General features: G+C 36.1%; 1 long non-coding RNA gene and 1 pseudogene across 1 annotated transcript; both read right to left on the bottom strand.

Annotated features, from left to right (window-relative positions):
- Positions 1,435-7,020, bottom strand: LOC18788976 (annotated as a pseudogene).
- LOC109950731 lies at positions 8,367-9,867 on the bottom strand. Its single transcript, XR_002273033.1, has 3 exons — positions 9,767-9,867; positions 8,770-8,929; positions 8,367-8,678 (listed from the first exon to the last, which is right to left on the bottom strand). It is a non-coding gene; the product is annotated as an uncharacterized LOC109950731 (long non-coding RNA).

The following is a 10,070-nucleotide window of genomic DNA, read 5'->3' as shown; positions in this document are numbered from 1 at the left end:
TCAAATGAAGAGAAACTCTCATGTAATGGGGATATAGCTTTTTGCTATCTCGGTTAATAATGTAGTGGCACGTAGGATAATTTTTTCACTTGTCGTTGTGTTATTGGCCGGGAATAGTAAAAACGTGCCATCCCCATCATAGGTGAGTATTTTTTCTTTGAATTAATCGTTTTATTAGTCCCTGAATTTAGACCCGATTTGCATTTGAATACCTCAATTTTCAAAATGATTTTCGTGGTCCTTTAACTTTAGTTTCATTAAGATAAATGGTCATGCCGTCAATTTTGTTAACTTTTCTGTTAAGTACAAGGACAAAATGGTATTTTTGTATAAGAATTGATTAAATATGAATACAAAATTTAAAAAACTAATAAATTAAAATTAAACTCTCTCTTTCCCCGTCTATCCCGATTTCTCCTCTCCTAAAACTTGAATTTTCCTTTTTTTTTTGGTTGGTTTTTTATTTGATTTTCATTATTATTTTAAAGATATAATTTTTTATTCATTTTTTTTTGTTTGAATATAAAAAAACCATTTTGCCCTTGCATTTAACAGAAAAAGTTAACAAATTTGACGACAAGACCATTTGTCCAAATGAAACTAAAGTTAAAGGACCGCTGAAACCATTTTGGAAATTGAGATACTCAAATGCAAATCGGGTCAAAGTTCAAGAACTAATAAAACAATTAACCTTTTTTTCTTTTTTGCATCAAATGACACTCAATTATCAACAGGGGGTCAATTTGCTACCTACTTCAAAAATCCATAATATATATATATTAAATTTAATACCAATTAAGTTTATAATATTTTTTTTTCGGTGTGATGTTGAAATTTTCACAAGATTCGTCTCGAATTCCGAAGAATTCGGGACAAGTTCTGTCAATACCTCCAATGTTTTAAGGAGGAGGAGGAGGATGGGAATGTAGAGGAGGAGGCGTCATCTCTTTTCCTAGCAGCCATTGGTTGCTTGTTCATTTCTTTGCCTCTATCACATAATGATATTTAAGGCTATCTAATGATTATATACAGAAGTGTATCGAGATAGATGCCTTGATCGGACAAGCTGTGCAAGTCAACACGTTCCAGCACCATGTAATCAATGTATATACATTCGTAAAGAAACAATTATTGCCCAAATATCAAGGGCTGGAAGTGTGAAGATTTGTTTGTTTGTTTGTTTATTTTTTTTTTAAATTTACTTTGGAAGTCTTTGCCCATGTGGTTTTTATAATTGGTATCAAAAGTGGAGGTCTTTTTATAATCCGCATGAGGATCGCACATCAAGCTGTTTTGGATTTGTTTGAACAGAAAATTAGTCAAGTCGTCGGAACATTAAGCCTTCAATATCAAGTGGTACATTGCAACACAAAGCAAAGTCTGAACGCAATATTGCCACAAGAGTAGGGAAGTGATAATTTGACCCAACAAGAGTGAGAATCCACACTGCCCTATTTTTTCATACAAGAGAGCTCAAATTTTAATAAACATACATAATCATCAATCAAGATAATTCACATATGATCAGCTGAAAAACAACATAAACCGAAGCTGTGATTTCTTTTTATTGCAAGCACTCCAGTACTACATTACACCATATTCTAGTGGTCTCTGCAGAACCACAATCCAACGGCTGAAAACGAAAGTCTTTGAACTTTGGCTGCAGCAATATTTCATTTTTCTTTACCATAGCATTTAATGCTATCAAGCCTTTGGTGTTGTAATCTCCGTATAAAAGGGATGTGCTTGCAATTGTATGTTGTTTTTCATTCCATTCCAGCACAAGTATTCAGCCAAGTAGAGTTAAACAGACGAAGCAAATAACACGTTTCATGCCTCAAGAGAAAAAAAAAAAATCCCCTCTTCCTCCAAGTCATCATCTAAAACAGAACCCATACCTGTTTCGGATAGAAATTTCGCGATGGTGGGTCTTCCTCTTCAGCTTGGGTGATTGGAACGGGTTAAAAGATTGAAACAATCAGAGTCGTAAGATTTCATTAAAACTAATCCAATGGCTGAGCGCCCTCAAATAGTGTTTGAGGATCCCTCAACTGAAGGGAACTCTGGATACTTTTACAATACAGGCTTTCACATGAAAAGTCCCAATCCAAATAAGAAGAAGGGTTGCAGCAAAGTTCGAATTAAGGACTCTGGATATTTGCTATCAATCTGATCAGTCCAGTTTCTTTCTTTCTTTTTCTTTTCCAAAACAGCACACCAGTGTAACAAGGAAGTTCAAACAGAACCACAATGTGTAAAAGAAACACCAAGGCCCGCATGCTACCAATCCAGCCACAGTAGCTGCTGGGATAGCAGCTACCAATCTTTTTTGCTTTTGCTGCTCGTTCATTTTACTTCGGTCCAATGCTAGGATCAAGCCTCATTTTTTTGGAGGTGTGATGGCTTGGTCCGGCCTCATCATCATCATCATCATCATCATCATCATCACTTTCATCATCATCATCATCACCATCATCATCACCTTCATCATCATCATCGGTTGAAATTCTTCTTTTGCCCTGCAAGTATGGGACGAAGAATTGTATGCCGTCAAATGACTTTTCATTGATAAATTTGTCATAGACTAGACGGATCCCTATTTTCTTCACCCTGAAATTGAATCCTGGAATTTCTGCAACAACATGGACGGAATCGCCCCCTTCCAAATTCAACTCATAGTTTGATAAATGTCCAACCCAAAGAAAATCTTCACCGAAAGTTTCGAGGAAGTAATCCGATCTGGCTATAAAACTAGCCCGCTTGGTATGATTAATAACACAAAAAGAAGCAGGATAATCGGATTTTTTATCACAAGAAGAATAAACCTTGCACATAGCCAACGATGTTGGACTACAACCAAGAGGCACTTCAAAATGAACTTGGCCACCTTCCCCAACATGCTTGAACCACTTGGGAATATCACTTCCAGCTAGATCAAGTTCAGCTCTCCCATTCCATCCCTATACCATGTTGAGGAAGATTTGCTTAAGCCATAAGTATAACGCATATTTTGCATAAGCAATAAATGTATAAGTGCTGCAAATTCTTACTGAAGAAGCACTTCTAAAGGAATTACTTAATATATATGTGTGGTGCTTCAGACAGAGAGAGAGAGAGAGAGAGAGAGAGAGAGAGAGAGAGAGAGAGACCTGTAGCATGCTCTCCTCAAGAAGGATATCACTGATATTATTGCGTGTTTTCATCGACAATGACATGCCCGAGTTTAACGCCTTATGCAAGCCAGGAAACTCAATGAGTTTGGGGCAATTATTTATTTCCACATATTCCGGTGACATTTCTGAAAAATTTGGCATTCTTTCCAATGCAGTGCAATGACTGGCGCATAGAAGTTCCAAACTTGTTGGTAAATCTTTGATTAAACCAAGATTTGTGCAATGATCCAAATACAGAGCTTCAAGCTTGGGAAGGCCACTCAGGCTTGGAAGGGTATGGAAATGATTGTTTTGAAGCCTTAACTGGCTTAAAGAAGATAGACTCCCAAGATTCACAGAATCAATCGCATCATCAGTTAAATTGCATTCATCCAATGATAGAATTAGAAGGTTGGAAAGGCCACTGAGGTTTGGAAGGCTATGGAAACTATTTTCCGAAAGATCTAATCTTTCTAAAGAGAATAGACTCCCAAGATCCTTTGGAAGTGCACTTAAATTGCAGTTTTTAAGAGATAACTGTGTTAAAGAGTACAAACCCCGTAACGAAGGAGGTAGCTGCAAAGGCCGTTTTAGGTCACATAGAGACAATTGTTCAAGCTTCTTCAGCCGTACTATGGCAGATGGTACTTTTGTTATGGCTGTCTTATTTGCAAGTAAAGTTGTCAACGATACCAGCTTCCCTAACTTCTCATCCAAGATTTCAAATCTAGAACAACCATTAAGAACAAGAGTTTCTACAGATTTTAACCTATAGAAACTCTTCGGGAGCCTCTCAGCTTTCGGCAGTCTTTCAAATTTACTGAAGTAAGATTTTTGAGATCTCCAACGGATTTGTGAACCTTGGACAAATTCTTACAACCTTTGAGTATCAACTTCTCAAGATTTGGGAGTTTTGAAAAGTCTGGTGATTGCGTTAGGTAAAGGGAATGACTGAGATTTAGAATCTTCAATTTCTCCAGCGTCTGTTAGACAAAACCAAAGTGATGAAAACAAAAATTAAAGTCCAAAAAGAAGAGATAGAAAGCACATGATGCATGGGATGTAGAATACCAGAGGCAAAGAATTGATGATTTCACGTGCTGAGGCTACATTGTACTTACCTCAGAATCGTTGCAAAGAACTTGTCTGAGGTTGCTATATCGCATGTCGATAGCAACTATGTTTGGCTGACACAAGTTCTTTGGTATGAACTCTAGAGGAAATCCACGCCAACATAGCCATCTTAAATTTTCAGAAAGATATTTGAATCCTCCAGTGAGCCGCACATAGTTGAGTTTGAGCAATCTCAGTCTCTTCATATTTGAAAATGCTTCTGTACTGAAACTAGTCTCTTCAAGACTTGGCAAATTTAAAACGAGTCCTTCAATTTCTTCAGTTCCCTGTTGAAGAAAAACAACAAGAAGACGCTTTAAATAAGATGAGGGTCATTTGCATGCGAATAAATCAGTTTTCCTTTGTTCTCTCTTAGACTTTCCTTTCCATATTCTATTTCTCTGTTCATTCAACCTATAATATGGATTTTACTAATAAATGCATTGTAGTTAATTAGTTTATATAGTTTCTTGGTACAAAACACTATATACAGTGATATGGATAATGAAACCGAATGCTTTACATATATATACACACACACACACACACATTGAGAGCATACAATTTATTGCATATGCTTCTCTTGTAATACATGCACTTAGCAAAAAACTAGATTGAGAGAGTGCTTACAGATTTGGTCATCAATACAGCTTTTACATTTTCAGGATGCCACAATCTGCTTCGTTTTCCAGGGTACTTAGGAGACTTTGCACGCTCGATTTCTCTGCCCATGTCTCGAAGCAAATCATGCATCATCAGCTTGTTTTTTTCATCAACGAATACAAGGCAACGTTCAAGCAGGACCTTGATTCCTATTTCCGCAAAAAAGCCACAACCATCCAATATTTGTGTGACATAGTTCTTGTCCATTCCAATAAAGAAACAAGCTATATCACGGAATATATCCCTCTCGTAGTCATCACTTAGCCCATCATAGCTTATTTTGAGCTGATTATGAATTTCATGACAAGGAATTTTTTTCAATTTACCCAATGTACTTTCCCATTCTCCTATGCTTCTTGTACCCAAAAAACAACCTAAAACTTGAAGAGCCAGTGGCAATCCTCCACAGTAATCAACAACTTCTCTTGCGAGCTTGAAATATCCTTGATTAGGAGAACCATTTTTAAAGGCATGCCAGCTAAGTAGCTCAAGAGCTTCTTCTTCTTCCATTGGTTGCACTCGATATATCTGGTCAACTTCAAGTTTATTTAGCAAATGTTCATCTCTTGTTGTTATAATAATCCTACTCCCTTGGGCAAATGTGTCACGTTTTATAGCTAATGCATGTAGCTGCTCCATGCTGTCTATATCGTCGATTATGACAAGTACCTTTAAGCTTCCAAGCCTTTTTCCTATCACATTGATCCCTTCAGCAACACTACTTACCTTTATCTTGGTTGGTTTCAAGATATCAGAAAGAAGTTGTTTTTGCAGGCCAACCAGTTGCTTTTCCCTCACCTTTTCAAGGAAACTTTTACCCTCAAACCTATCATAAAATTCGTTATAAATGGCTTTTGCAACTGTTGTTTTACCCATTCCGCCCATACCCGAAATTCCAATTATGCGAACATCATCGAATCCAACACCCAAACATTCACCGATAGCTTGCACGTGAGAATCTATTCCAACTTGGTAGGGGGCTACATGTAAGTAGGTGTTGTTCAATAGTCTAGTGATCTCCACAATTATATTCCTTATAATCTCTGCTTCACGCCTGATATTATTTAAGTTAAAATTAAAGCAAAACTAGAATTATCATACAACACAAGAGCACATTAAATTTAAAAAAAAAATTTCATCACTGAATTGATAAATTCAATTATTTCACAGATTCTAACATTACCATATATAAATTTAAATAATTACTTCTAATTTCTAAACCTCCCAACATGAAGTTAATTCCAAATGTTAGGTTCTAGTGGGTGGAGACAAACTCACATATGTAAGGGAAATATGAAAAGAAAAAATTGTGGGCTGATAAGATATAAGTGACCCAATTACCTAACAGTTTAAGCTTTATTATAATAATCATATAAGTAGAGACCTAAGAAAACCAATTCATGTACATGATGTTGGCAATTAAGTTTTGAAAAGGGAATTAAAGAAAGAATTAATAGTTGTGTGTAAAAACTTGGTCTCAAGAAAAAAGAGAAATGAAAAGCCAGAGTACTCATGCTTTAGGGAAAAAAAGAAGTAGATTTTTCCAAGGAAATTTAGTAGTTACCCATCCAAAGTGTTTGTAAGATCCCAGCCAGATAAGTTTCCAGATCCAAGAAGAGCATCTCTCCACCTCAGCACCTTATTGTGATCTGTATCTTTGTGTTTAAGAAATGCCTCTGCAAAACTACGAGTCTGTTTCCTAACATCTGAAGGGTCAACATCATAGAATATTGGCAAAACTATTTGCCCAAGTGTTCTTTTACACTCCATGATCTTAACCAGCTCCTCAAGACACCATGTGGAATCCGCATACCACTTAGAGAAGACGATGACAGAGATCCTAGACCCTTGGATTGCCCGCACAAGTTCGGCTCCTATATCTTGCCCTTTTCTTAGCTCTTCATTGTCAATAAACACGTTGATTCCAGCCTCTTTTAGTGCCATGCAGAGGTGGCTCGTGAAGGTTTTGCGTGTGTCTTCACCTCTAAAGCTTATGAACACGTCATACCTCCAACGTTTTAAGGAGGAGGAGGAGGAGGATGGGAATGTAGAGGAGGAGGCTTCATCTCTTTTCCTGGCAGCCATTGGTTGCTTATTCATTTCTTTGCCTCTATCACATAATGATATTTAAGGCTGTCTAATGATTATATACTGAAGTGTATCGAGATAGATGCCTTGATCGGACAAGCTGTGGAAGTCAACACGTTCCAGCACCATGTAATCAATGTATATATATTCATAAAGAAACAATTATTGCCCAAATATCAAGGGCTAGCTGGAAGTGTGAAAGATTTGTTTGTTTTTCTTATTTTTATTTTTAAATTTACTTGGAAGTCTTTGCCCATGTGGTTTTTATAATTGGTGTCAAAAGTGGAGGTCTTTTTATAATCCGCATGAGGATCACACATCAAGCTGTTTTGGATTTGTTTGAATGGAAAATGAGTCTTAAGTCCTCGGAACATTAACCCTTCGATATCAGGTGGTACATTGCAACACAAAGCAAAGTCTGAACACAACATTGCCACAAGAGTAGGGAAGCGATAATTTGACCTAACAAGAGTAAGAATCCACCGTCCTAATTTTTTTCATACAAGAGAGCTCAAATTTTAATAACACATACATAATCATCAATCAAGATAATTCACATATGATTAGCTGAAAAACAATTTAAACCGAAGTTATGATTTCTTTTTAGGCTTATTATCACAAAACGTCCTTAAGGTTTACAAAACTATCAGATTGTATCCTTAATTTTTTTTTTGGTCATTTGTGGCGCTTAAGGTTAGTATATGTGATCACAAATAGTCATTGCCGTTAGGTTCCGTTCAAAACTCCATTAGTTTGCTGACGTAACATATACATATAGCACAAAATATCCCTGAGATTCACGCACCTATCAGAAATGGTCCCTACGAAATTTTTAAAATTTAAAATTTAAAATTCATAACATTTTGGTTTTCTTTTTAAAATTTTATGAATGTTAAATTATTTAAAAATATATATTATATTTAAAATACATGTGACACTATATTATTCTAGATGTGAGCTCCATACATATGCCACATCAACAAACTAATGAAGTTTTTAAAAAATAATTTAAAATTCATAAAATTTAAAAATAAAAATACTAAGGGCTGGAAGTGTGAAGATTTGTTTGTTTTTTATTTTATTTTTAAATTTACTTGGAATTCTTTGCCCATGTGCTTTTATAATTCGTATCAAAAGTGGAGGTCTTTTAATAATCCGCATGAGGATCACACATCAAGCTGTTTTGGATTTGTTTTAATTGAAAATTAGTCTCAAGTCCTTGGAACATTCAGCCTTCAACATCAGGTGGGTACATTGCAACACAAAGCAAAGTTTGAATGCAACATTGCCACATTTGTTTTTTTCTAGGCGGTAAATGCACACATCCTCTGGTCCTAGTCGTATTTGTGCACAATTCCCTATAATTAAATATAGGTTTTTTTTCTTCATAAAGTAGGAAGGTCTCAAGTTTAAGACGTCCATTCTTGTTAAAAATAAAACACATACGACATGTTAAGCACTCAAAAATTGAACATTGGACACTGTAAACTATCCATATTGACTTCATTCTCATATGCACACCCTCTGTGGCCGTTTTTACAACTTCATGGCCTTTCTCAACGACCTCTTCACTGAGGCAGTGAACTGGTTGCCTCTTTTTCCTTCCTCCTTGCACTTATCAATAGGTTCCTTTGAATCATTCTCCGTTAATTCCTTTTGCTTCTATACATTCGTAAGGAAAACCATACACATCACATAACAACAATCATGAATTTTCTGTGGATCTTTGCATTGTATAAATCAAAATTATTACCTCCTATGAAGCCAAATTTGAAATTGAGCAAAGCCACAGCTTTTCCGTCTGAGGACTCAGTGAACGTACAGTTCAAAAGATATCATGAAGTTTGTTCCATTTTCTGCTAAGAGCAGCTTTTGGTTTCATACTCCAGTTTTCTGCCTGGAAGTATAATTACCTGGACCAAGAGTATACATAAGAGTTGATAATTCACCATGCATCAAACAGATAAAATGTTGAGTGCAGAATTGCAGGATTTTAAAAATGGCACATAATAACCTACATTCTGTGAATAATACATATTTTTATTATCAAAATGTGATCTTCTTTATCAAATTTATTTGCCAGGTGAAAGAACCAGTCACCGTTCATTAAAGACCAACTGGTTCCAATGAACTCAGCTAGCTCATGGGTTGCACCTGATGGAGTCATCCTAATTACCTTTTCTGGGGAGACAATTGTTTCTTCTTTCTGCTACCATCAACTCCTTGTGATGCACATCAAACAGATAAAAAATTTGAATGCAGAATTGCAGGATCCTAATTATGGCTCACTACCATCAATGCTCCCTGAATAATAAATATTTTTAAGATCAGGGAGAAGAAGAAAAGCAACATAGCTCTTGTACCAATCTCAGAAGCCCCTTATACCAGATAACTCATTCATGATTTTATGTGTGTGAGAAAGATAGAGCAATGTAGAGGTACACTTCGGTCTAGAAGTTCTTGGATTTCCAAAATTAACGTGACTGAATGACTATAGGTATTGCCAGTAACATTTGGCTTGAGGTCTTATCTTGTCAATGAGTACAACAAGTTGTCATGATTCTACATTCGAATTGTTCATTAATTTGAAAAGTTTTAATTGAGAGCATAAATGGCTATTTTTCACGACTCTTGAACTACATTTGCATGCTAAAAGTGACATGGTGAAAACACAACCTCGAATCTGAATTCCATAATTCCTGTAAGGAACTGCAAAGTACTTGGAAATCAAATTTATATGCTTGAGTTACCTCATTTGGATGCTCATAAGCTCATTATCGGCCTCATCAACAAAACATGTCCAGCTTTTAGCATTTTGAAACCTTCCAGAGAGTGAAAGGAAACAAGACTTTGATAATGGACGTGTACAAACCATGTGCAGTACATATGACGAAAAAATCACAGTAGTCAAAGAGAGAGCAATGCGTAGGATGGGCTTTGATCCAACAACTGCAGAATTTGCCATCAACTCAAACCACTTCTCTACTTGCAGTTTAGAAACTGGACTGAGGAGGTCCTCTAGAGTGATGGTTGAACTTTTTAATAGTATAGGAG

Source organism: Prunus persica, chromosome G1 (genome assembly GCF_000346465.2).
Source record: "Prunus persica cultivar Lovell chromosome G1, Prunus_persica_NCBIv2, whole genome shotgun sequence".
Taxonomy (NCBI): Eukaryota; Viridiplantae; Streptophyta; class Magnoliopsida; order Rosales; family Rosaceae; genus Prunus; species Prunus persica.
Note: the sequence above shows the minus strand (reverse complement) of the source record. Positions and strands in the feature narration are given on the sequence as shown.